Source organism: Panthera tigris, chromosome C1 (genome assembly GCF_018350195.1).
Source record: "Panthera tigris isolate Pti1 chromosome C1, P.tigris_Pti1_mat1.1, whole genome shotgun sequence".
Taxonomy (NCBI): Eukaryota; Metazoa; Chordata; class Mammalia; order Carnivora; family Felidae; genus Panthera; species Panthera tigris.
In genome coordinates this window covers 43576383-43604277 of record NC_056667.1, presented here as the reverse complement: position 1 = coordinate 43604277, position 27895 = coordinate 43576383, and the positions used below count along the sequence as shown (strand labels likewise).

Sequence of the window (27895 nt, the reverse complement as noted above, 5' to 3'; positions counted from 1 at the left end):
TAGTTATAGTCGTTGTATCTTATTTTATTACCCAGTTGAGGTCCTGGGATTTTATTTTTATACCCAAAGGGCGCGCGGTCTTTGAAAAGTTTGAGAAAAAAATGCCGTGTGTCAGCCAAGCCCTTGTTGCTTCAGAGGTCAGAGATGGGAGGTCAGCCACACAAAGCCTGCCCTTGAAGTCTCTGCCTCTCCGGGCCTCTTGGCACTTCCGGCACCTCTTCCTGCTAAAAGGGCAGACCAGAGTAGGTTATTGCATAGAAGGGGTTAAAACAAACGGTTCCCCAAAGCCTGCGCCCTGGCCTGGCATGTGCACCGAGCCGAGTGTGTGTCATGGGACCGGGCATCTGGTCTACCCGCGTATCCTGCTGATTGGGGCATTTGGCCTGGGGGTGACAAGGCTGCTGGTGATCCCTCCGTGAAGACCGACTGTGGGATCTGTTGGAGAATGGAAGTATACAGAGCAGAGCACTTAGCTGGAGGCAGCCCGGCATGTTCGGGCTACTTCAGAGCAGGGGCTCACATCTAGACCTTGCAAGAGTACTGGTTCCTTGTCCTTTCCGCTTCCACTGTTTATATGCGTTCAAGTATGTGACGTAGTTTCTGCCAACCGAGCATCCAGCAGAGCCTCTCTCTACCACCACGCCCTGGGAGGGGTGATGAGGAGGCCAGTGAATACAGTACAGTCCTGCCCCTGGGGTAGCTGACAGTTCTGCGTGGTCCTCCTGCAGATGGCCAAGGGGCCTGACACGACATGTGCCTTCTGGGGACCCTCTGCAGATAGCTGGAGTGTCTCGGAGTGTCCCCACCATCCTTGCGAACCACATGCTGACACTGCAGCATGCCAGCCCTGTCCTTGGTGTGGGATTATTTGCAGTTAGTATTCCAAATGTCAAGTTCCCCTTGACTTGATCTGAGCAGACGAAACAAAATGGCAGACAGATTAGAAGGGGCTTGAGAAGCCTTTTCGGATTTGAAAACCTTCCTTTGTTGACTTTGAGAAGCTGCTGAACCAGGCCAGTCTGCAGAGGCAGGGACATCTGCCAGGTGCCCATGGGCTCTCTGGGCTTGGGAGGCTCTGGCTGGTGCTGGCTTTTTTCCTCCAGGTGCCTGGCAGCTGGGGTGCCCACTGAGCTTGGGCAGGAGTTGAATCCAGTTCCTTCTTGTTAGTGCCCCCAGAGCAGGAGGGGAAGTGAGGAGCTGGGGCCTCTGAGGGCTTTAGGGCAGGTTTGGGTGGGTCCCCGAAGACAGGGGGCCATGTCAGGCAATATCTGTTTAATCTAGACTTGTATTTGCCTGCCTGCTGCGAAGACCCAGTAGGTAAAAGGGAACTCGATGGCTTACTGTATTGCAGTTCCTCTGAATGTCTGGGGAAAGGTTTAAATAGTGCTCACCAAAGACACGGACGTTCCTGGCTAGAACCTGGGTATCATTGCTAGAAGAACCTTAGGGATGGTCCCCTGCATTCCCTCCCTTCTGCAGTTGTGGTAGCTGAAGCTCAGAAAGGTTAAGCAATCTGCACAAAGCCACACAGGAAGCAGTGGAGCTGGAATTTGAGTAGTCTGTCCGGCTCTAGTGCTCGTACTTGTCCCATGATGTCACATTGGCTCTTGCTCCCAGTCCTCCCTTCTCTGAGACTCATTTGTCCTGCCCTTCCCCCAACTGCTTCCTTTTCCTGCCTGCATTCCCCAGGAATCCCTCTGCGGGTGCTGCTTCATCCAGCTTGGGAGAAGTACGAAGAACTGGAGGGCTGAGTGAGAACCCAGCCCCCAGCCGCTTCCCTACCACTTTGCAGGGTACAGAGTGCTTGTCCTACAGGATTGTGCATGTATTCTTGTCTCCTGAGGACAGGCCAAGATGAGTTTCCCTCCTCGTTGGGCCATTCAGGGTACCAGAAAGGATTTGTGGAATTGCTATGTCTGACCTCAGGGGAGATAGACTTTAAATGGCGTGAGACTCTGCAGACTGTGGCCGGACACCTGATCTTAAACCCTATCCTTAAATCTGCCTCGGTGCCCTGCAGCCACTGCAGGACAGATTGCATAAAGTTTCTCTTGCCCTAAAGGCTTTTGACAATGGCCCGCAGTCTCTGGACCCAGAGACTGAGAGGTAGTTTTCGCTTTTCTCTCCTTTTCTTTGCACACTTACGCACAAATGCCTTTTGTCCCCAGGAAATGCAGCTTTCTCAATCCCCATCCTGGAAATATCAGCGGAATGTAATAAATCTGATTTGTGTTTATGTTGAAGAAATGAAACACATTTCTGGGGAGGAATGCAGTGGAGGCCTTGAGAAGGGGCTGTGTGAAAGCGTGGTACTCCCCCTCCTTCCTGATAGGACTCTGGTAATAAGAGCTGTCTCCTGTGTTCTGCTGTTGGGCAAACAGAAGGCAGAGCTGGCCAGGGCCCCTCACAGCTGCGGCTGTCACCTTCTCAGTTCCGAGAGTCCGGCTTCTCTGGACCCTGTACCTTCTCGGGGATTGCAGTTCTTCTGGGGACAGCGCCCCCGTGCTGGTTGAGTCAGAGCTGATTAGCGAATCCTCCCCGCTCCCATTCCAGGTTGAAAACAACAGGATGAAATTTAATAGGCATAAATGTAAAGTCCTGTATGTGGGTTCAAAAAAAAAAAAAAATCAACTTCACAGGCATAGGACAGGGAAGCTTCGTGTGAACAAGCGAGCGAGAAAGTGACCCTCGGCTGTACCTGACAGTTGGTTCTGCGGGCCAGCGGTTGGCCGTCGATGAAAGAGAGTAATGCAGGCTCGCTGAACAAGGATCACGTCCAAAAGGAGGATGATGTTGTTGTTGTTAATGATTTGTAATAGTAGCTAGTGCTTCACATGCATTATCATTGCACCCTTAAAGTCATCCTTTGAGGTAGGGCAGAGGATCCCCTGTTTTTGGAAGAGGAAACCCAGGCTTGGGAGATTAAGTTACTTGCCCAGCGTCACACTGCAAGGAGGTGGAACCCAGAGCCTGTGCTACCTGGAGCGAACTAGAGGGTCAGCAGATGGCAGAGATTCTGAATGAAGAAATGCCGAAGGAGGGGCGCCTCGGTGGCTTAGTCGGTTGTGTGTCAGACTTCGGCTCAGGTCATGATCTCACGATTCGTGAGTTCAAGCCTCGCATCTGTGCTGACAGCACAGAGCCCGCTTTGGATCCTCTGTCTCTCTCCCTCTCTGCCCCGCACCCACTTGTTCTCTCCCCACCCCCCCCCCCAAAAGTAAAGGGTAATAAAAAATATGTATGTTATATATATTATATATGTTATATGTTTTATATATTACGTTATATATTACGTATATATATATTATATATATATATAATATATATATATGTTATATACATATGAGAAAGAAATACCAAAGGAAATACTAGCAGTTAGCTTGAAGGCAGTTTTAATGATGCCTGACTTTTGTTCGATCCCCACTGTGTGCCAGGCACCGCGCTAAAGAATTTATACGTATCAACTCTGTTACTGCTCTGTTTTATAGATCAGGAAACTGAGGCACAGAGAGGTTAAGTAAGTTGCCCAAAATGACGTAGCTTGTGAGTGGCAAATACAGAATTCAAACCCCGATGATCTGGCTTGGAGGTGTTGCTGTCTAGGCCTCGCAGCCTTGGAGAGAACCAGACTGGCCAGCGTGGGGGCGGTGGGTGGGGAAGGAGCCGGCTGTGCTCTTTGTTCTTTGAGGCAGCCTGTCTGCAGGACGCCCTTGTGTTTGGATCCAGGGCAGAACCACAGCCTGCGGGTGGATGTATAAATAGGCGAGGCTTCTGCTCTCCTGAATCTGGACACCAGGTGGTCACGGAATAGGCCCCTTGAGGGAGGTAGTGAGCTCCCCACTGCCGGGTGACTGCCCACCCATCAGGGATGCCCAAAGAGGCCGGATGGCTGAGGGGACCACCTGTGCGGGCCACGAGAGTTCCCCGGGGCCCCTCCGTGTATCTGGCTGGCTCCCAGTCCTTTGTTGAGGACAAGCCCAGCTTTCCTGGCACATCCCCCACCCCCAGGCAGTGGCATGTCCCCGTGGACCACTAGAGGGGAAGTGACCGGGTGTCCGCCGGGTCCAGCCTGCCCTATTAGGAAGCCCGGGCTGTCAAGCCGGGCAGAACTGCTGACGGAGGCACTGGGAACAATGCTGCGTGGGAGGAGGCGTGTGCGTGTGTTTGCTCGCCTCCTGACCCGAGTGCCAGCAGTGACACATTTTATTTGTCCCCTCTGGTTCCCTGTGGGCATTCAGCCTGACTCTCTGATACATCTGACTCCCACTTGGGCCCCCTGTCCTGCTGTAGCTTTGGCTATAGGGCAGGGGAGCCGGTCAGCAGGCTCTGGTCCCTCCTGATGCCAGGGCTTACCTGGCTTCCTCAGAGTTCTTACTAAGGAACCCCGGGAGCCCGTCACCTCCTTGTCTCAGGCACGGAGAGGCGAAGTGACTTATTGGAGGCCATGTAACCAGCACGTACGGCAGAAGGCACAGTCAGGCCCTGGAAACTGGAAATGGGGGTGAAGGGGCCTTCGAGATCATCTTGTCCAGCCCTTTCATCTTACGAATGAGGAAACAGGGCCCACAGCTGCACCTTGACCTGGCCGAGGCACGGCTGGTTGTCAGTGGCAGAGCCGGGACTAGAACCCAGGTCTCCTGGCTCCAAATTCTCGGTCCTCTCCCTTCTGCAGCCCCCTCCTCCACTTTGGGTTTCCTCACATCTCAGTTCTGCTGCTGCTTCCCCTGCAGGGCTGACTGATGCAGTGGTTGTGGCTCCCACCCAGGCTTCCCTTCCCATACTGCCGCTGTCGCCTTCCTTGGCCGCCAGTGTCTGATTATCCCCGTTGTCACTTCCTTTGCCTCCCAGGACTGGTAGCAGCAGCTGGTTTACAAGAACTTAGCTGAGTGGAAGGAGTGCGGGCTTAGCTAGGCAGCTTTGGGATCCAGTCACAGCTCTTCTTCCACTTGTGAGATGTGTGACCTTGGGCAAGTTGCTTAACCTTTCTGAGCCCTGGTTTCTCATCTGGGAGATAAGATGATTTGGACCTTCCAGCCCTGCAGGTCTGTGAAAAATGATTTTCAAGAGAGTGAGTGAGACCCACGTGGACCTGTGGTTGGAGGCTCTTGGGAAGGGCAAGGTGGCATGGGCTGGTGGGAAAGGCCTGTGTTGGGGGGTATAGGGCATGCATGTGTTTAGAGTTCTGGCTTCATCAGAGGTCTGGTACCCTGGTTGGGTGCTGGTGGGCACTTGGGGCAAGGGACCCCACCATCCTTGGCCCCTTCTCTGCCAGTTCTTCCTTTTTCTTTGCACCCATGCTGTGGATGACACTGCTTGTCCTTGGTGGCGGCTGCCCAGGGTAGAGAGGTTCCTGGTGGAGGGTTGGCCAGCTGATTGGCATGGCCTTGGGGCAGGCATGACAGCCAGGCACAGGTAGGAGCCAGATCTTGTGACCTCTCCCCTGCATTGGATGCCACCAGATTTTGTCGTGGGAGGAATGCCAGCCCTCTTATTAGGCCCGAGGGACCCTCTACTCCATGTGAGACCACATGTGTGAGATGGAGGGAGGGGAGTTAGAGTTAAACCAGGAGCCCCTGGCCTCTTGTGACTGCTCAGTCCTATAGTCCTGTCAGCTGTTTACACGATTTTCGTTTTTCGGCTTTTGCCTTGGCTGTGAAATTGCACTGTTTTCTGAACTAATCCTGTTTCGTGTAACCCAAATCCAAGTATCTGGATGTGAAGGGCAAGCTTTTTTTCCCCTCTTCCTTAACAAAGGCTGTCCTAGGCGGTAGCATCTGGAAATGATTCAGCATCTGGTCTAAGTATTGTGTACATGCATGGACACACTTCCATGGTATAATGTGCCTTCACCCAGATAATATGCCTTTGTCCAGCCAGGCACATACCTGTGCTTCTTTCTATATAGGCGACTTTACGTACGGAGGTCATCGTATTGGGACGTATGCTGAGGTGCGAACACACGTATAAAGGTTTATTTCTACTTATAATGAGGAAATATTCAAAGGCTTGATGTATAGAAAGGCATTTGCACTGATGGATGTTGATGTATTTTTCTTTGCAAAGTTTAATAAACCATTTAACAGTGCCTTCAGTGACTGTAATTAGCTGATTCTTCATTGTTCCCAAGCTCTGCCTTAGCAGGCATCCCAGGACCCCATCCCCACTGCTAGTATGGCGATTCCCCACACAGAGTTGGGTGCTCTGGAGAGGCAGCACAGTTCAAGGTGAGGTGCGTTGGCCCTCTGTTAATGGTGTGCCTTTGCCCTCTCGTATTGCTATGGATGGGAGCCTATCCTGGGGGATTTCTGAGCTGGTTGTGTCCTTCACATTTAGGCTTGGGGAGAGGAATGCTTTGATGGCACAAGGTTGGGGCCTTCGGTTGTGTTGACATCTGATCTGTGTCAGCAGATGGAACTTGTATCCTCACCATGGGCGTGACGGGCAGAGGGCATTGAGTACCTCTGTTCACTCTAGTGGACGATGACCAGGGAGAGATGAGATGACCTGTAACGGTGGAGAGGATGTTCCTTGGGAAAAAGGAAGGGGGTCAGTCTTGCTCTCCCTCTTCACCTCAAGAGACTGCTGGTAGGCTGATGGCTGGTAACATCTTAGACTCAATTCTGGGAAGAATTGGGTAACCACCAGGGTGAATGACACAGGGACAGATGGGTGGTCTCGGAGGAGGCACGTGGAGAGCTGTGCTGGATGACCCCCGCGTGGCAGGGGGGGGTGCATTATTAACTCCCCTTTGAACTGCAGGGGAAGGTGGGGCTGTAAGGTAAGGTGGGGTTGGTAAACTCTCCCTCGCGGTCACCACCAATCCTCACTCGCCTGGCACCATTGCTTGGGGCAGCCCTCCCTCTGTGGTGGCTACAGTTTATTGATTGTTGTTCTTTTCCGTTGACAGTGGAGTTTGGCCCAGGTCTCCCTCTGGCTCAGGTGTGATGGAGAGCCCACCAATGACAACCCTTGAGAGCAGTTTCCTGTAGGTCGTCACGTCTGCCCTCTTTACTTTGGGGGCTGCCTGCAGCAAGGGATTGATGCAGGTCTCTTTTCTCCTTTGGTTCAGAGTTCTGGTATGTGTGCATTAGGGACCATATGATATCTGAACTGGGATACTTTTATAACCAGGCCATGCTGTGTATGCATCAGTGTGCTGGCAGCGGGTGTAAACCCGGTCGTTTGGGAAGTTCCTTAGTGTACGTTGAAGGCTCTCTCCTAGCTTATGCGACATTTGACCAAAATCCACCCAAAAAGTAATGCAGGCGTCCTCTCCCTTGCCTGCCCAGCCCTACAGCCTCATGTGAACGGTGGGGTGAGGAGGACAGCCACCAAGGCCATCGCCTTCCCTGGTTCTGAGGGAGGTGAAGCTGGGGCAGCTGTTTGGTGTAGCACATTGCTGCCATGGCATCCAGATTCCTAAGAAGCAGGGGCGGGGCGGTGGGGATGAGGGGCTCCCTGCTTGGGACTGTGCCTTGGAACAATTGACGGGGAGCTGGATCCCTGAATTCAGTCTGGAAAAATGTTTCTGGTGAGCCCTCGCAGTGCCTGTGGCCTGCTGGAGGTGAGTTCGGCTCCCCTGCATGGGGCCTGGGCTAAGCCTGGGGGCCGGGGTCGGAGGCAGGGGCTCTGACAATGGACCAAGTGTGGTTGTGAGCTCCAGCCTGGCCGGCTGTCTGGCTGCCTCCGAAACATAACTCAATATCGATTGTGCAGGAGGCCCAGCCTCTGTCACATGCAGTAATCCTTGCTCCACAGCAGGCATGCTCCTTGAAGGGAGAAAGGAAGCGGTTTTGTCCCTGGTACAACACGTCTTTAAAAATGCACCTTGAATTAAGATTCTGCTTTCTATAGCATATTTTAAAATGTCAGAAAGATAAATATGCAGCCTTTTTAATGTGTCTGCCTTGAACCGAATCATTCATTCTCGGGGTCACAGGCACATTCAGACTCCCCACCACCCTCCTGGCTTCGATGGTGTGTCCATCTCTCTTCCAGGAGCAGAGTTTTGGTGGGGCCTGGGGACTAGGCTCTCGAAGTCCCTTTCTTCCGGAAGTCCGGGAGATGCATTTGTTTCCCCAGTTTTGAGTCTGCTAAAGCTGTACAGAGAGTTTCCAGAATATTTTTTGGAACTTTACTGTTGGACTTGTGAAACAGGCACTGGCTTCTAGCTGCTTCCATATGGGGACCCTTCTCACTTCCCGTGAAAACCCACCAGCCAGAGGATCTAGGGAGGGAAAATGTACGTTCCAACCCTGGGCTTCCAAGACAGGCAAACACTGGCTCTCTGTTCCAGTAGAACTTGGAGGAAGTTAGGCCTGGTGGGGTCAGGGGAGCCCCCCATTCTTGTGATGGTACGGGGCATCGCAATTCCAAGGTTGGGTAATGGCACCTTCGAAGCTCAGTGAAGATTCTGGAGGGGGATTGAACTATAGGTGAGGGAGATGCCATCAGATCAGTCTGTGGGGTTTATATCCTTTTGTCATTGTGTGTGGCTTTTTATAAAGATACCCCGGCAATCCAGCGGTTGATTTTCTCCCTCTCAGAAGGAGCTGGAGGAACCCAAGGGGTTTTCAAGATGGCGAGTGAGGATGTTAAGACATTGATTGTTACACTGGTTGAGGAACTTAGAAACCCCAGGGGGCAAAGCTGCCTTCTGCCTGAGGGAGAGCTGCGGGGGAGGGGGGGGCTTCTGGTTTGACAGGTAGTCATGCTCAGTTAGGCCTGGAATGAACCTGGAGGATGCTGTCTACACCAGCCTCCGCCATGTATAGAGATGAGGTGCTGTGACTTGGCCAGGGCCATACAGAAGATCAGCAGCTGAGCCAGAAGCTTTTAGTCACCTTGCTCAATGGTCTCAGGTGGGCCTGGCCCGCGACTCAGCAGTGCTGGTCGTAGTATGTGAACAGAGCTCTGGCAAACACCTGGCTCTTGGCGGGCCCCTGCCCTCTTCTGTCTCGGTGGGTTACATCCCCGAGGACTGTCCCACACACGTGGACCTTGTGTGTGCCGATCACCCCCTTGCTGGGCCCCAGTGTGTTGCTCACAGAGCACAGGAGAGAGGAGGGGAGGGCAGGGCTGACCGCCTGGACAGAAGTCCGGATGACCGGACAGCAGAAGGGGAGGCTCCAGGGGAAGAGCTTCCGTTCTCCCGCCCAGTCCCCAAGTCGCTCTTCCTCTTCCCCTACAAACCATTTTGAGGATCATAACATTTATCATGAGCTTTATTATGGGAGACTCTTCTTCATGTTTAAAAATAAACGCTGGCTTACGGAACTATATTTGGTACATGGAAGCCGTTTGCATGTAAATGTGCTTAAAGGACACTGCTTTCTTTAAGATGTAGAGTGAGCCCCAGCTAGAGGGGCGCGCCGGGGTGGGCTGCGGGAGGGACCCCGGGGTCTGCCTCGCTCAGGACAGTTGGCTTGTAGCCCTCAGTCCCATTGAATCTGTCCTTCCTTCCCCAGGGACAATTGCAAAACAGGATAACTGGTGCTTAAAAATTCATAGAAAATGTTTCTTATCACAACGTCATAATTGTTATGACTCAGAAAAGTAGAATTGCCATTCCACTCTGCCTGTCTGCCCTCACTTTTGTTGCCTACCGAGTCCCCAGCAGCAGCTGCAGAATCATAAAAGAGAGAGAGAGAGCGAGAGAGAGAGAAAGAAAGAAAGAAATCCAGGGCAATGCTTTATTTATGTTAACGGCTACATTTGACTTGAAAATTCCGTCCCCTGAGCCTTGGGGTCAGCACATTACAGAATGATTGATGGCTGTCAGGAGCCAGCAGGGCGGCAGATTGCAAAGGGGGAAGCGGACATCATCGGACAGATGATGCCGTGGCTTTCGGGGGCTTAGCAGAACCCAGACCTTGAAAGGAACTCAGTGGAAAACAAAAGCAGTTGGAGAACTCTGCTTTGGGCCCGGCCTTTTCCTCTTCTCTTTCTTTCCTTTTCCCTGTCTTTTCTGCTGAACACTAGGAACAGGGCAGGGGCACCCCACCGTACCAGCACACCCCAGAATGTATCGCTGTTGGGGTGATGCTGTGATAAGACCCTAGAGAGGCCGGGCCCAAGATGGTGTGCCCTCACCTCCACGTGTCTGAGTCGTGTTTACAAACCAGGGGCTCTTCCCCCAGGTCACCTCTTGGTGAGAGCCCCATAGACATCTTCTTGTCCCCCACCTTCTCCTTGGCCCCATTTCCGAGGTCCAAAAACCAAACACAGGAGGACCACCTCTTCTGGCAAGTTGTTCCCCACCCTACGATCCAGGCTACTTCGGATTATGTTTCCAGAGGGCTTTCTGGCTAATCCTTGTGTATTTTCGCCAGTGGAAACAACTGGTATTGGACCCACAGGCCTGTTTACAGATGGGGAGACATGGGAATGATGGAGGAGCTTTGAATTTTAAACATTAGCTAATGAAATTGCAGACGGGGGCACTGGGTGGAACAGCCTGGGTATTCCCATGAAACAGTTTGTAGTCAGTTGTGAGGAAGAGAAGCAGGCCGGCTTGCTCGCTCGCTCGCTCGCTCCACGGATATTTCTGGAGCCCCTACTGGGTGCCAGGAGCCACATACAGAAAGAGCTCTGCGTGCTGCCCTGGGGTGTCCCAGCCTGAGTAAATAAAGAGTGTGCACGAAACTTTGCAGGGAAGAGGGTGGAGGAGGGCGAGTCTGATACTTCCCTGAGTAGGAGGGTTAGGAGCCCGGCCCTGCTGGAAAAGGGAAGGCACTTGGGGAGGGCCCTCTGGGCAGATGCTGGTGGGATGGGCGTGCGGAGGAGATGGAGGTGAGGCTGGGGCAGCGTGTGGCTGCTTTAGAATTGGACCGCCTGTCCCCAGGCGCGGGCAGGATGGCGGGTGGCTGCAATTCGTCATTTCCCCTGCCTCTGCCTCCCCCGCCTTGCTGCTCTTGTGCAGTTGTGTTGGAGACAGAACTGGCTGTTCATTCATCCGCTAATTGTTTTGATAAGAGACTCTAATTATCCACTGCGATCATCAGATTACCGTGAGCTCCAGGAGGGAGATTGGAGAGTTTGAGCCCACTGCTGCAGCCACAGCAGCACCCTCTCCCAGAAAGGGACCCAGTGTCGGCCCCTAGCCCTCTGTGCCCAGTTCCCAGTCAGTGCCCGCTGAGCCATCGTGTGGAGGTGTCCTGGATGGCTGGGGTAGGCCCTGGAAATCCACTGGAAAGCACAGCCCTGATGTCAAGCAGGACTTTCCCTTGGATTATCTTTGCCACTGTGTTAAGTCCACAGATAAGGGTTTGGTTCTAGGGATTTCAGAGTAAGGTGAGGAGTGTGGAGAAAATCAGAGAAGCAGTAATGCCTGTAATGAATTGACATCAGCGGTAGAGACATTCAAACACCTTTTTGGACCGTTTGATTAAGTTCTATTACATGTGATTTTGGTATAAAGAGAGCAATAGGCAAAAAAACAACCAGGAAGTCAGATTATAAATTAATCCAGTAATCGAATCCTCCAGCAAAGGTAATGGGGAATGATGGTGTTGTAATTGATCTGATACGGACTTTCACATCAGTGAAGCTACAGAGTGAGGGAGCATCTCGCCGGGGGACGATGATCACGATCGTGATCGGGTGTGTCCTACGGAGAGATTTGGCGTGGCCCCAAGGGACTGTTGGAGAGGAGGAGGGTTCCACTGTCAGTGACTCTGTCTGCCTTCATTCAGGCAACGTCTGTAGCTCCCAAATGAGCCAGAGAAGCATGATGCCATCCTGTCTTCTCCCTGTGAGACCAGAGGCGTTTTGAGAAATGCAGCCTGGGCTGTGGGGATCTGGCAGGGGTTTGGAGGGGTGGGCAGGGATGATTGCCCACGTAGAGTCACATCCTGGTTCAAGACACTGGGCTGCCTTGTATGCCAGTATCTGAGGCCCTGTCTTCCCATTGATAAGACGGTGCCACAGCAGGTGATGTCTGAGTTCCCTCTCGCCTCTACTCTCTGTAGTCCTTTTGTTCTCGAACCCCCAACTCTCCCTGCCCTGAGCAGGAAGCCAGAGAAGTTAAGTTCAGCTTTCCTTAGTTCCCCAGCATCGGCTGCTCCCTTTTTTCCCCACCTCCTAGAAGAGGGGGGCCGACTCTGTGCCCTGGCTCTCCCGTTGTCTTCACATTTGGGGCTCAGCTAGCTGGGAAGTTTGGCAACACGTCAGGCCATATATCTTGTAAACCGCCCTCCAGAAACGACCTCGTTTAGCAGATTTACAGATGTAGTGGGCCTGCCTGTTCTCGGGGGCTGCCATACTAAATCACGGCAGGTCCACTGGACTTGGACGCCTCAACACAGAACTTTTCAAAAAATTTCAGGCAGGATATATCACTGCCCCATTAACTCCTTGCCATTAATCTACCTCTCCTAAAAACCTGGAGTTTTCCCCAAAGCACCGGGACTTGGTGAAAAACGGGCCTATTTGGTAAATTCTATAAATCAGGCCCGTTTTCTCCTCGGCTCGCTCCCCAGCGGGCCTGCCTCGATTGCCTCGGGGATGGAATGCCAGGTGGGCGAGTGAAGCTGCAGCCTGGCAGGGTTTTTAGGGAGTATCCTGGGGACGGACACTGGCCTTGAGGGTTGGGGCTCCTGCTCTTTCTCCCATCTGACCCGCGAGATCCCGGAGTGAACACTGTTCCTAGGGCAGGGACTAGGGCTGTCATCAGTGGGGGTTGCCAGAAACCGCAGCGGCCCCTGTGGTGGCACAGAGGCCGGCAAGGGAATGGGGCCCTGCCAGGGGACTGTCTGGAAGGGGCAGACCCCTTCCCTCATCCTTCCCTGATTGCCGAAGACAGGTTTTGGTCAGACGGGGCTTTGTCCACGGCTTGAAGGCTGTTGAGAGTCTGTCCCCATGTCTGGGGTCCATGAGCTGGCTGGGGCTTTGGAGCCGTAGACCTGAGTGTGCATGCCAGCTTTCTTGGTCACTAACCACAGGAATTCAGGGGTATTTGAAAAGAAAAGCTGTGACTTGGAAGAGTGGGACCTAGGATGAGTGAAAGGAAGAACAAGAAGAGACAGCTGTGATCTCCAAGAAACAAGTTCCGGTATCCCACCTCCCCCCTTATCCCAGCTCCTCATTAGGGGGAGAGCACATTCGGCAAGCATGCTTGAGGATTAAATGAGATGGTTCTTGTAAAACGCTTAGCATGATACCTGTCAATAAGCGATAGTAAGTCTTATGGGGGATCACAGGGGCATACCTGCCGCACCCCACGTGTTTATTCTGCTGAGATGGGCCCATGCTAGCCTGAAGGGGGGTGACTCGTTTTTGCCAGTTCCCTCCCCTCAGTCTTTGCAGCCTTCTTATGGGTAGAACTAGGGTTAGACGGTTTCTGTAGGCCTTGCAGGGTCAGTACATTTCACCTCTAGAACTGGATGAATTCACTTCAAGGCTCAGCTGTCACTGGAATCCAGGCTTCTGGAATCCAAGATGGAGCCTCTCCCCCAACCACCCACCGCCTCTGCAAGCCTTCTCCCTGCCCTCAGCTTGCCTGAAGGCAGATAGTACAGCAGGTGAGGCCAGGATCAGTCCTCTCCTGCCTGTTGGGACAGGGTCTGGCAAGCAGGCTGGGACAGGAGGCTGGAGCACCACCTTATCCAGGGAAGATGGGGAACCTCATTCCAACAGGATGCCTTGGCATCCTGCCCTGCTGGAGGAACTGGTTTCCAGGGCCTGGCTCCCAGCCCCACCTGCTGGAGGGGTCCTGGAGGCTGGGGACATGGATCTTGTCTGTTTCCAGGAGTAGTTTACTTTTCTCCTTTTTTGGCAAAAGTATCTGTTATCTGTGCATCTCTTGACCTTTTACAGAGCTAATTAAGCCCTAGAGGCAGAGTTTTGGGGGCCTATTTTTTTTTTCCCCCTTTGTCAACTAAAGAGTAATTTTAGATCCTCTGGGAGCTTAATTGACTTGCTCCAGGGCTGACCATTGGTTCCCCGTGCTGGGATGGGGTGGGGGAGGTTTAAGGACCCTGGACCTCTCTTCTCTGCCCTCCCTGTTATTTTGTTCTAATAATTCAGATACCTTGCCTTATCCTTGTCCTGGAAGCCTGGAGTCTCCGCCTGAGTTCCTTGAAAATCGTAGGCTAGGGTTCAGTGAACAGACCTGTGGAGTGTAAGTCATTATTTATCAGTATTATCCCAGAAGGCAGGGAATCTGTCTGTTTTTATTCCCAGCCCCCTGGAAGGTGCCGGGTGTAATTTTGGAGGAAACCAGTGATTGTATGGGGTGTTTGCCTATGACACATGCTGTGTTGGTCTTTCAAAGCCACCGGGTAATGCTGGTTGACTTAACACTTGAGGCAAAGTGGGTTGCTGTTTTTTTCTGAATCTGGCTTAATTGACTGGGTAGGGTAGACAGCCGACTTATTTCTTGGAGACCACAGCTGTTCCTTCTTGTTCTTTCCTTTGCCCATCCTAGGAAAAAGGGCCTTGCCTTCTGCATCTCTTTAGTACACAACCGTGTGTTCCCGCTTGATTGGGCCTAGCCATTATCTTTTGGTATTTGGCAGGTGCCATCTTGAATTTATGTGCCAAATACATTAGTAGGTGGTATTGATAAGAACGAACTGCGTTGTCGGTCCTTGAGGGACTAGCCTGCTGGCCCAGATCCAAGAAGGCTGGCCATTGTCATTGCTGGTGGCTACTGGCCATGGCTGCTCATGTGCATATGCCTCAACCCACCGAAGCCTTCCAGTTCCCCCAGCCACAAAACTTTACTGGTTGTGCAGCAGCATACCTCCTAAGACCTCAAGTCCATACGGTTCTTCAGTCCACATTAACACTGTCCATGACCCCCTTACTGCCCGAGACTGTGTATTACTCTCTTGCGCCTGGCCTGCCTGTCCCCAGCCAGCCACAGGAGAGATAGCAGATACTTGTGACCAGACCAGAACCTTCCTGAACCGTGATCTCATAAACTGTGCCTTGGGAAGGCTGGAACCAGGGCCGAAGCTGTGTCCCATCTCCAGGCACGGATGTCAGGTAGACCTCATTTTTCAGTCCCAGAGCTTTGGAGGGTAGAGCAGTTTGCATTCCATTTTCCCAACCCCTTTCCCGACCGGCTTTCTGGTTTTATCTCCAAGCAGCCGAACACTGCATAAAACATCATGGCTTTAATCTCTTCCTTGCTTACCCAACCCCTTCCCTTTGTAGGCCAAAGGCCTCAGACCCAGTCACGGTCCACTGTGGGAAACACTCTGTCCATTTTTGTTGTGGTCGTCTTCAGCTCCTTCTCCTTCATTCTGCTTTTTCTAAGCAGAGTGGCACATTGTAGACACTCCAGTATGTTTGAATGAGTGAATAATAACTAGTCTGACATCCTTGGAGGGCTTACGGGCCGCGGGTCAGTGCGCCGAAGTTATACACATCTTCATTTGATTTGCACAGCAGCTGTCTGGGTTTAGCATCCATTCCCCCATCTTTCACAGGAGGAAGAAGCTGGGGCTCAGGCAGGTGAAGGGCCTCCCAGGCCCCAGAGCTGCACCATTGTTTGTGCAGATCCATTCAGAAGAGCCTCCGCCGCATCTGGGGAGTATTTAGGTAATGGAATGAGAGCTCTCAGGACAGGAGCAGGGTGTGATGAAAGGGGCCGTGGGTTAGAAGCCAGGGATGGACATCATGCAGCCACTGGACCTCAGGCAAGTGTGGAACCTACTTAAGTCCTCAGTTTCTTCACCTGGAAACTGGAGGCACTGGGATGTGAATCAAAACTGCTGCTGGAGTTCTTGTTCTGAAATGTGAGTTGGCCCTCCTGCACCGGTGCCTGGACATCCCTGCTCTCTCCTCGGCTTCAGGATGCAGCTCATGCTCCCCAGCTGGGCCCAAGGCCCTGTGGGCTTAGCGCCTTTGCGCATGGCACCCCCTTTCCCTTAAGCATGAGCAGAGGGGCTTCTCAGAGTTCCCTGGATATGCCCTGTTCCCTTGCATCATTGTGCCTTTGCACATGCAGCATCTTCCACCCAGGGTGCCCGACCCTCCTTTGCTTGCTCAGAGGGCAGGTTTCCCTTTATGACTGGGCTCTGGGTTCTTTTCCCAGCACATCTTTTCTGCCTTCTCAAGGCTCTGCCATTCTTCATTCATCCACAGATTCTTTGGTTGCATGTCTCCCTTTGCCAGGCGTGTACTAGTTGCTGGGCTGAGACAGCCTCTAGAGCTCTGCTCTGTGGATTGAAGTTCTGTGTGATTCCGCCTAGTTTCCTTGAAGTTAGGGCCTGTCTCTGTGGCTCTGCCCCAGGTTCTTAGCACCTGGGTGATGCTCAGGATCCTGCCTGCCCAGTAACTGGGTGTCTTCGGTGGCTTTGAAGCCAGGCCTCTCCTCTCCTTGGTCCTTTTTTCTTTTTCTTTTTTTGAGAATGGGGGCCAGAGCCCAGAGCCAGCATTTCTCATCTTAGAAATTGGCTTTCCTTCTACGTAATTTTTATTTGCTGCTATTCCCCCCCCCCCCCCAGCCCCCCGGAAGTCACTAGTGATTGTGGTGAATGTCTCTCCCACTGGACTGGAAGCCTCTGGAGGCCAGGGCCACATCTGATTCACCTCCGCTTTGCCTGGTGTGAAGCAGGTACCCAAGTGTCTGTGACGGTGGGAAGGGCAGCAGGCAGCCTCTGGTTGTTGTATTTCGGGTGGGGGGGGGTGGGGGTCTGTGAGCTGAGAGAGCCCCCCTCTCTCCTGTCAAAACCTGAGAAATTGTGAAAAGTGTGTCCAGACAGTGGGTTTGAAACCAGTCTCCTGAGCACTAGTCTTTGTGGTTGGCTCATTCCTTAGGCTTTTCCTGTACTACCTGCCTCCTTGAAAGAGAAGGGGCCAACCAAAGGACAATAAAAGTACCGGAAACACCATGTCTTGGCTGCCCTTTTTTTTTTTTTCTTCACAACCCTTGTTTACAACCTAATCAATTGATCCAGGACCTGCTTTTGGCCATTTTTCCTGGGGGTGGTCATTGTCCCTTTGGAAGGCTGGCGCCTGCCCGGAGGGTTGATCATTAACAGATTCAGAGAGGGTCTGGGTGGTAAAGCAGTAGGTAACAGAGGGGTTTGCACTGGGAGTGGGGGCTATTAAGGATCTTCCTAATTGTTGGGCTAAAGGTGGGTTCAGTGGGTTATGAGGTCCAGCAAGAAGCTGCTGAACTGTGAGGCAGCACACTCTTCCCAGGAGAACCCCTGTTCCATGCTGCTACGGTTTCTTGTGTGTTTGGAAATTTCCTCCATTAGACGTAAATCCTCAGGACTTTCCGTTACCCCGGTTTATGCCTTCCTTGTCGCCAGCAAAAGCACAGGTCCTGAGTACCTACACACTGCTACGCGTAGACCTGTAGCCACACAGATGGTTTACAGTCTGGTTCCTGGAGGAACTTTGGACTGTTGAACGGTTGCTGTGGGGGCGGGAGGGGAGACAGGGGCCTTAGTTCTGTGACCTGGGCTCAAGTCCAACTCATCACGTAGGTGAGAAGAAAGTCAGCTCCCCTCTGAACCTCACTTTTCTCATCTGGATCCTGGGGGTGAGAATATAGTTCCTTTTCTCCAGGTTGTTTTAAGGATTAGAGAGAATATATGTGGGAGCATCAGGCACATACTCAGTGCTCAGTAGTGGTTGGTTCCCTCGTGGTCCTCAACAGCCAGTGTGGTGCAGAAAGCCCAGAACAAGAAGGGTTCGGCCACAGACTTGCAGCATCTCCAAGATTCAGTTTGCTCATTTATAAAACGGGAGTACCCCCTGGTCAGGTTGCTGAGGGGAGATCACGGAAAGAAGGTGCCTGGTATATCCTGGGACACACATCAGCCTTCTCCCTCCTGTCACTCTCTAAATAAGTTTTAAGGCTATGCTAAGTGGTGGAGGTCAGGCTGGTGCAAGCAGTGTTCTAGTCTAGAAGATCTTTGCAGCTGCAGAGCAGAGGAGGGGAAGATCCCTGACTTGAGCTGGGGGTCCGAGAGGCCCCTGGGAGGCAGTGCCACCTCCTTCCTCTGAAAGGGACCCTGGAGGGGGTGGGGAGGAGGCTGGGGATGTGGCCCTTTCCCAGCATCCTGTTCCTTTAAGCCTGAGCTTCCAGCTTCCCCACAGGGAGGGGAGGGAGGGGAGACGGCAGAGAGCTGCTTGGAAAGCTTGATCCTCCCCTCCCCCAAGCGCTGGGGGTGTGAAGATGAACTGGTGTAACTACAGCTTGGTGTTTTGGTGTCTGTGAGAAAAGCAGAATTGGCTCAAGCTGCTTTCTCAGTTAAGGGGATTTAAGAAAGGAAAAAAAAAAATTAATCCAACCCTGGTGATCAATCTGACACCTTCCCTTTGAGCCCCAGATGGCTGATTGGGGCAGAAAGTTGGCCACCGCGGCTGTTGGGGAATGGAGCGGTGTATATTGAGAACTGTGGCTCTCTCTATGTGCACGCACGCTGTATGTAAAGCCTGCCTGCCTGCTTTGGTTTTTTTATTTTTTATTTTTTCATTTTTTGAGGGTATTTGAATATTCCCAGAAGGTTCCTTTTGGTTAAATGTCATTCTCAGAGGTGTCATGTTAACAGAGCTTGCAACCAGGTTCGGCTGCCATGGTTCAGAGTCTTCCTGCCACATCCTGTCCCCTTGCTAAAGTCCCAGGCCTGGGCATGAGGTGGATGGGTTGGAGGATGCATGGCTCTTCCTGCGCCTTGAGTAGGGTGCCCTGTCTTTAGAGTCAACTTCAGGGACGGTTTGGAAAGTGAAAGGAAAACATTCACGCTACCGTTATCTTATCACAACTTCTAGACTTGGACAGAATGCTGTCCGGGTCTGTACATGGGTTTGTGGTCTGCTTTTCCTTTTGATAAGCCTGTTTCTAATTATTCCTAATTATCCTTTAATGGCTGCATCGGTTTTATTTAACTCTTCCTCTCTTACTGGATATTCCTTCCTGTCCTCCCCCTTCCTCCCCACCATTGTACATAACACTGCAGTGAACATCTTAGCATTTCATTTTGGATGATTTCCTTGGAATAAATTCCCAGAAGTGAAATTACTGGGTCAGAAAGTATGGGCCTCTCCTTTCAAGATCCTTGAGTCTTTTTGCCAAATTATTTTCAAAAGGATTGTCTTGATTTATACTGATGCTAGAATAGATAAATGGGTATTCTAACTGCATTTTTGCTTGCACTGGGGATTATAAAACACGTTTTTTAAGGAAGCTCTTTTTTTTTTTCCGCTCTAGATGAAAAATGTTATAACCCTGACTTTCCTACTTTTTGTACCAACCACCACGTCCGACTGCTGTGTGCTTCTTATAGTGCAAGTGGAGTGTGGTGAGTCCTCTCTGTTCCCAGACTGCCAGGGACTCACAGCTGCCCAAGAGAGAGGAGAGGGCGGCTGGTGGGAACAAAGGTAGACCAGGTGTGATCTCGTGCTGTATGAGCCACATGTGCTCTCCACGTTAAGGGGAGAGGAAGTTGCAGGCTTAGGGAGCCTTAGCCTTGAGGAATGGGCGTGGCCAGTGCTCCCTGCTTAGGAGCAGGCTCTTGGTGGTGCCCCGGCTCATCATTTTGTTCGACAATGTTTAAGGGGCCTCCTGGGCACCACGCTCAGTGGGGATAGGGAGATGGATAGGAGCCAGCAGTCTTTCCAGGCAGACAGAATCACACACAGGGAATTTCTATATGATGTGACAGATGGCTGGAGAGGGTGCCATGGATGATCAGGGCCAGAGTGACAAGCTCTGCCATTCTTTTGTTCTTAGATTTTCAAGTCCCTTCTCCCTTTCCTGTTCGTCAGGGGCTCCCCTTACCAGTAAAGAAGGCTGAGCAAATCAACAAGTATTCCCTCCTTGTCCAGTATTCATACCCAGGTGGCTTTTGACTTCATGGAATTTCCATGCTGGGAAGGGACATTGGAAGCCAGCACCCCAGTCCTTGTCGGGTGCAGTCAGTGACCGGGTGCTTACTGCCTAACTAGTCTGCTCACTCTGCATGCTTTTCCTCCAGCACCCTCTCAGGTCATTTCTAAGAAGAGTCTAAGGAAATATTTAAGGCCGTAGCATATTTGTCCTGGGAAGCAGTATTAGAGGTGTCAGGCCCAACTTTCCATCCATTTAACAGTATGTAACAAATCAGTTTTGCTTCGTGAGGGCTTCCCGTATGTGCCAGGCAGGGAGTCACTGTTGCCCCGCCAACGTTGGTGAGACTGCACAAGCCATGTCTGGGCACAACTTAGATGCCACAGCTCCCGGTCACATTGTGTCATATAGAAGGGTTCTCATGCCCGTCTTCTTGTGGGCCTGAGAGCTCTGTGAAGTAGCGGGGGTGTGGGGGGGGGCGGGTTCTTTATTCTTTCTGCTTCTCCACGGAGTTTGTGCCTGCATGCTTCAAATCTGCTTTTTGGGGTGTGTCCCACAGGCTTGGTTGGTTGGTGTGGTTTGTCACTGTGTGGTCACACCCCGCCGCCTCCCCCCCCCACCCCCTGCCCCAGGCAGAGAACCAAGTAATTCTGTCTCCCTTTGGGAACTGGGTCTAGGGTTACATGTTGGGGGCCAGTGCCATTTGGGCGCATCGCAAGAGCCTTGGATAGGAAGGGAAGTCTGGTGCTGGTCCCAACTCTTGGCTAGGCCCTGCCAGGCCCCCATTCTCATCTCAACCACCCTGATACCTTCTAGGTCGGCAAAGTGAAAATCCCAGGGTTCCTGTTTATTAGCTGCCCTGAGGTGTGGGAAAGCTTGTTTTGGGGAAAGCTTGGTCATCTTGACCCTAAGTAGCATCAGCCTAGGACCTCTGCACGGAGGTGATGGACGGCCTTCAGCCATCCGGCAGGGAAGGTACTCCACTCTCCAGCACTTTCGTGTGAGACCCTGGGCACTGATCCCAGCGGACTCGGCTATTGGTTTCAGAAAACACAGGCACACAGTTGGCTTTGGTATGGTCATCTCCCCTTCCCCTCAAGCTCCTGGTTGGGGAGCAGGAAAGCCCTGAAGCAGAAGAGAACACAGAACCCCCAGATTGTGCCGGGGAGGGGTGGATCACAGGACTGGCTCCCAGCTGCCTTCCATTGTCTGCTGTGGCAGTGGCCTTAGCCCCCTCCCCCAGGTCCTCCTTTTGAGAATAAACATATCAACAGGATTGATTACCCGATTGGTCCCCAGGCAGCTGGCTCTGGCCTGCATCTGGAGCTGATTTCTCCGCTGTCACACACCCATTGTCTTGGATTATTCACTTCTACAAATCAGAGGTTGGCTTCACCGCCCTAACCCTACCACGACCCCCAGATGCTTGTTTGTCAGTCGAATGAACACTTCCTGCTGGGGGGGGGTGGACAACCCTGAAGCACACGTGGGCAGCCTTTGAGCCCCACCCCCCTGCCCTGATGCAGACAGGATGTTCCCATCCCAGCTCCTCCCCAGCCTCCACCCGGGCCTGCCTTTCTGAAGTGGATTCAAAGTGGAGGAGACATTTCCAGGAAGCTGGATCAATCCCCCCATCTGCAGGGAGAACTTGGTGGGGAAGAGACACCCAGGGGCTTCTTGGGCGCTGTCCTGTGGTCTCTGCCTCCCAAGTGGGGGCAGTGGATCTTGAGCCTTGGCAGCTCCTGGCATGAGGGTTGGTCTGGTCTGCCCACTGGGCTCAGGAGCTGTGACAAGATGGGACAGCCTTAAAGGCACTGAACAGGTCATGGCTTTGCTTTGAACCCAGAGTGGAGGCTGTAAAGGAGTAAACGGGAGCATATTCTCTGGTCCTCTGTGAAATGCTGCCTGTTCTTCAAGGCTCGTCGTGAGCTACACCCTCCTTGTGAAAGGAAGCTCTCTTTGACCACTTGCCCCAAACAATCCCTTTCCTTTGAAATACTACAAAGCTCAGAGTTGGTGCTGTGGGCTGGAGCCCTTTTCCTGCGGGCTGCTGCTTTGTTGCACAAGAATGAGAGAAGGGCAAATAGACCGGTGAATGCTAGGGAGAGGCAGTTGGGTGTAGTCTGAAACGGCTGTGTAGGAGAGCGTCCACTAGCTGTATGCTGCGCTGGGCAGGTGTGCCATTGGGACCTCAGCACCATGGACCTGGGGACACAACACAGAGCTCATTTGGGGTGGAATAATTCAAGGACTTTTTCTACGTGCTGCCTTCTTGCTTTTGAATGGTGATAATAATTTGGCTGGTTCTCTAGCTGAAGACCTTAGAAATCGGATCCTCTGCTACACACAGGGCTTGAGGTGGAGGGGGACGGTGGGGACAGAAGGCTGCTTGCTCAGTGTAGTTGGGCTGTTTTCCTGAACCTGCTGGCTTGCAGCTCCCTCCCTGCATGACAGCGGCGATGGCCATGGTCACAGGGCCACCCTTTGGGGGGTGCGTGTCCTTGCTTATTTGCTCCAGATGAGGCCGACTTGATTTGGAGGCCTTGCTGGTGTGGTCCTTTGTAGTTCTTGAAGCCCTGCACCTCCACTGCCCTCTGTGAGCCCTGCAAGCAGTCTCTTGAGTTAGTGGGGTTGCTTGTCTTCTCTTCGCCCCAGAAGCCCCGCAGGGCCTTGTGATCTGGTAGGGGTTGGAACCAGCTTTGACGTCCAGGTTGTCCACACTGCCTCTCTGTCTTCTGGCTTTTGTTCCAAAGCACAGAGTGCTTGTGGCTCAGCCCTTCCCGTGGGTGTTTTCAGCCTGTGAGGACCATCCTCCTCACTCCCAAGCTGTTGGTGGGTTTCTACCTGGAGCCCAGGCTGCCCAAGGCCAGACCGTAACTCTGCTGCCCCCTTCTGGGGTGGCCTGTTCTCTCCCTGTCCCCACCTCACTTTCCTATCTAAGACAAGGAAGTCTGTTGCTGGTTGGTGTCAGTGAAGCGTGTGTGGCTTTAAAGACCTCAAACTGCAGAGTCCTTCTTGCTCAAGTCTCCGGAGAGATGAGGGTGGGGACCTGTGTTCCTTCCAGGGCCGTTAGCTCCTGGTGCAGAGAGCACTAGATCGGGCCCCGCCTGGACCCAGACTCCCAGGCACGCAGGCTCGCCGTCACCTTCCGTTCGCTTTGTCCTGTGCCAGTGGGGTTGTTGTCCTGTGCACACCTGGTGCAGGCTTTTCAGTTGTTGGCAGACCAGCCAGTGAAAAGACTTTACAGGGGAACTCTTCTCTTCCCAGGAGCAGAAGAGGTGGAGTGGGAACGCTTGGCCTCCCCATGCCCATCCCGGGCTTCTGTCCACCCCAGCCCTGCTTTTCCACTTAGCTCTTGCTCTCCCCATGGTCTCGGACTAGTACTTTGCAGATTGCATCAGGGAACCACTTACCCCAATTAAAACAGCCAGGGTGGGGGCAGGAGGAAATGGGCTGAGGTGTTGGGAATGTTTCAGCTAATGTGGGGAGTGCTTTTTAAAAGGCAGGTAGAAAACTTTTTTCTCTTAGTAGATCAATTAAAGACCTTTCTGAAAATTAACCCCTGGGAGGTATGTCGGTGGGCTCTGTTTTCCTATGTATACCCAACTCTGTGCAACCCGCCCCCCCCTCCCCAGTCCTGCCTAAACATACTCTCAATGCCTTTAGAAATTTCTGTGAAAGGTGACCAAGTGTTTTTCAAAAGAGCTCCCCTTCTGTGATAAATGCCAGGTAGTGACTGAGCCTGCAGCCCCTGGGGAGAGAGAAGAAAGCCTGGCTGAGCATTGAAGAACCATTTCTGAGAGGGTGGGAGCCTGGCTGTGCCTCCCTGAGGTCTACACGGCCTGCTGGCAGCAGCAGGCACGAAGACGGGCATCTTGTCAGAGCCAGGCAGATGGCGTTCACCTGCTCGGGACACGCTCCCTGGTGCTGGGGCCCTTGGAGTTGCCGGGATAATAACAGACAGCTGCCATCTCCGGGCCGGAGATCTGCGGGCATTCAAACACTTGGGAAGTGTGCAGGGGAGAAGGAGCCGGCTCCAGGCCTCCTGTCCCCGGCACGGCCTGTCTTTTGTTTTGAGATTTGTGGCGGCCCCCCCCACCCCCCCCAGTCAACATCCGAGCAACAAGAGTGTTTTAATAGAGGACAGTTCTGTTTTGGAAACGACAAGAAAGCGCCTTGTCGAGTGTGACCTGGCCTGTCCTTTGTCCAGCCTTCTCCTGCTTTGTGTATGCTTGCAGTGGGTTTTGTTCTAAGGGGCAAAGGAGTTGGACATGGATTTGGTTGTGTTCCTGGGGTTTTCTTCCCCCGCCCTTTTTTTTTTTTTTTTTTTTTTGGCAGCGACAAAGGCTTTTGGTTATTTCTGAGTACAGGGCAATCGGGGAGTTAGGGATTTTCGGGACCACTCCAGCGCCTTTGAGTTTTACCGGGTGGTGTCAGGAGTGGTTGAGAAGCCAACTTTCTGACCGCCTGGTGTTTTCTCGGCCCATTGAATACATGTGTCAGGGACAAATTGTGTCTCACCGTGCCGTCAGCCTCAACTCCTAATAGGGACGTTTCCCTAAATATCAGTCGGATGCAAGGCTGACTGTTTTGAGACCCAGCTTTGTTTCCCTTCTCTTGCTCTGCGGAGGAGGGATGCTGATGCCTCCCTTCATTATCCGCTTCCTGTATCGTGGCTAGAGCTCAAGTCTGGGTTGACTTGATCTGGCTTGTTGTAGAAACTTCGGCTCTCGTTAGGCTACTTGGAAAATTATGCATTGTTTGGAGGTAGCTCAGTTTGATGGGGTCTGATAGAAATTTTATAACCACCCTCAAGGCAGAGCTCATGCCTCACTCCTTCAGGCCAAGACGGGAAGACAGGTTTGCCAAGCAAACGAGTGGTGTCCTAAGATGCAGGAAGATTACAAAACCCACTCGATAATCTACACTGCTCAAAATCAGCGTGCTCTGTTTGCTTACACGCTCTGGTTGCGCCTTTGACAAATGGGCCCTGCTCAGTCGCTAAAGCCATATTCTGTGTATGCCTCATTCAAGTGCATTATAACTTTTTACAGTGGTAGGTCACACCAGCTTTTCATCTTCTATCCCTAATTATTCCAAGTCGGTGAGATTGTTCCGGTATAAGACAGTGGCAGAGATTACCTTTTAGTTAGGTACTCTTCATTTTCAGAACTGGCCTAGGAATGAATCCCTGCCCCTCTGGATTGGTGCCCTATCCTAATCTTCTTGGTTATTTCCATACTGCTCTGTTGAGAGGCTTAGGAGTTGTTTGTTTGAGGGGGGAGGTATGCTTTAAAACATTAATTTATTCTACAGCGCCAGGGATTCAAAGATAAGATGGGATCTTTGCCCTCTGGGAACCCACCATCAAGTAAAGTCAGACAAAGCGTTGAACACAGGACACTGTGTAGTTCTGTGCAGGGCCTGGGCCAGGATAAGCTGGGCATAGAAGAGAGAGAACGCGGTGGTTCTCCGGGGCCAGGGGAAATGTGGGGTGGGTATAAAGATCGGGGCGCCTGGGTGGCTCAGGTGGACAAGTGTTCAACTTCGGCTCAGGTCATGATCTCGCGGTTCGTGAGTTCGAGCCCCGCACCAGACGCCCTGCTGTGTCAGCACACAGCCTGCTTCAGATCCTCTGTCCTCTCCGCCCCCCTCTGCCCCTCCTCCTCCTGTTCTCTCTCTCTCTCTCTCTCTCTGAAAAATAAATACACTTAAAAAAATAATAAGATTGGTAAAGAAGGTGGTGCTCAAGGGGCGCCTGGGGGAAGAGCTGGAACCCTGTTGTTTCACCATTAGAATCTCAAGGTTGAGTGAGCGTCAAGGTAAGTAATGGCGCTGGGCCCCCGTGGGAAAGGCTGCCGTGGTCATTGAAGGAGCCCGCTGTCAGGCAGGTGCCAACTCTGCCAGCTACAACTGTGTGGCCTCAGTAATCTAATCCTCAGTTGCCTGCTCTGTGGAATGGATCTGATAAAGTATTTACGTCTTGAGGTTGGCGTGAAGGTGGATAAAGGGAAGTGAGCGGAGTGAGTACTCCACACCAGATAAACACGTACCGTTATTATCATCTTTATAGTGACGTTACCCGGAACGGCTCCTAAGACATGTCAGATGTCAGGGTGCTGGTCCCCCTCCACCCAGCCACCACCTTTCCCATTCTTCCCAGGGATAAGCCAGGTAAGGGGCGGACGTGGCGTCTGGTGAGGCTGTGCTGTGGCCGTGCCTGTTTACCTCTGTGACGCGGCCTGGTTTCGGATAACTTGATGTTTGCTGATAATGCGCCTGGTGTCCTGGCCTGAAACTCTACACCTGTTTGGACTTGTAGCATTTCCCCTGTCCTCCGGTGGATGCGCTCTGTGACACATGGCTGACACCGGCCTGAGGCTTATCGCCCCAAGGTGTGCATTATCGTAGCCCTCCCACTCTTTCCCCTGGCAAGCGTGTGATCTCCACTCTGAAGGCCCCGCAGATTCTGTGCGGGTTCCGTCCTGGGAGTGCCTCTAGTCTAGGAGAAGGGGTAAGGAAGAAGCCCAGGAGCTGCCAGCCTGGATAGAAGGGTGCCAGGAGTTGGAGACAGAGTGGGAGCAGGGGTGGGGGTAGGGGGTACCCGGTCAGGTAGGGGGGTTCTGGGAAGGGCTACTGAGGAAGGAGGCCCTGGGGCCTCGAAGATTTTGCACAAACGACGACGAGTGGGAGTGTATCTTGGTGGAAGAGGGGGAGAGGTGGAGGAATAGCTAGCAGGTCAGGGTGCCCAGGCTGGGGACAAAACTGGGAGAGGGCAGAAAAGTCTGCCAGAGAGAGAGGCAAATAGTAGTGACTGTTCCAGCCCCATGCCCAGCTGAGAGCTTCCTTCTGTTTATGGTGCATCGTTCACAAGAAGATCCAGACTGGGGTGCCTGGGTGGCTCGGTCGGTTAAGTGTCTGACTTCAGCTCAGGTCGTGATCTCACGGTTTGTGAGTTCGAGCCCCATGTCAGACTCTGAGCTTATAGCCCAGAGCCTGGAGCCTGCTTCAAATTCTGGGTCTCCCTCTCTCTCTGCTCCTTCCCCACTCATGCTCTGTCTCTCTTGCTCTCTCTCAAAAATAAATAAACATTTAAAAAAAAAAAAATCCAGACTTGAGTATCTTGGGGCTTTGCCATGGCTCTGAATTACCGAGCCTGGCAAAGGAAGGCAGTGACCTCCAGCTTGAAGCTTTCTTCCATTTTTAAAAACGTTCCCTGGCCCTGTGATTGCTTGCTGAGGTAACTTTCTGCTCTCCTAACTGGATCTAATTTGCTGTTCCTCAGCTGTGACATCTGATAATAGAAAATGTACTATTTATTGAACCCCTATCATGTGCTGCCCACTGTGCTAGGCAGGTAATGTGTACTCATGGACCACAGAATGAGGGTATTTGGGGACCGGTGACAGTGGGAAGGGAAGGGAAGGGCCTGGGTCTGTGCTGGGTAATTCACATCTATTGAATCTCTTGGTTTCTCACAAGGACCCTGGGGAATAAGACAGTGGTCCCCTCTTACCCAGTTAACAAGTGGCCTGGAAGCTCTCAGCGTACAGATGTCCGAGCTAGGATTTGTTACCCCTAGCCATACTCTTCATGAGATCCCCCAGAGGGATCGGGAAGGAGAGGGGGGGCATTAACAGAGATGGAAATACGTTTGTTATTTAACGTTTGTAGGCATTGGAATCGTCACCCTTTATTTATTTATTTATTTATTTAATTTTTTTACATTTATTTTATTTTTGAGAGGCAGAGAGACACTCCCTCCAGATGCACTCTGTGCTGGTCTCTGCCTGGCTTTCCTCCCATCATGGTAAATGTCAGCTGCGTGTGTTGGAGCGACAGTGCTCCAGTAAGGGAGGCATTGGTCCCGTGCATCCTCGCCCCTCGGTGGTGATGGTGGTGGCGGTGGGGGGTGTTACCAGGTTTTGCTGGGATCGCCTTCTCAGCACCTGCCAAGGCGCACCACGGCTCATCTCAGCAGAAGAGAGCTAAGAGTATCTGCTGATATTCCTTATCAGCAGAAGATCCTGGGATCTAGCTCCAGCGCCCCCTCTAGATTCTGCTCTTCTGCTTCTGCCTCTGGCTGCCCTCTGTGCGTACGGC

At 52.4% G+C, this 27895-nt stretch overlaps 1 protein-coding gene across 8 annotated transcripts in view; it reads left to right on the top strand.

Annotated features, from left to right (window-relative positions):
• The window catches only part of SSBP3 (single stranded DNA binding protein 3), a 161592-nt gene that overhangs the window by 65674 nt on the left and 68023 nt on the right, over nt 1-27895 (top strand). The window contains exon 1 of one of the 8 annotated variants that reach the window (XM_042997288.1): nt 4380-5042. The exons of 6 other annotated variants lie outside the window; for them this stretch is intronic. The gene's annotated coding sequence lies outside the window, so the exon portion shown is untranslated. Of the gene's footprint in view, nt 1-4379; nt 5043-19213; nt 19266-27895 lie in introns of those variants that run through there. One more of the 8 variants, XM_042997291.1, reaches the window with a different exon arrangement.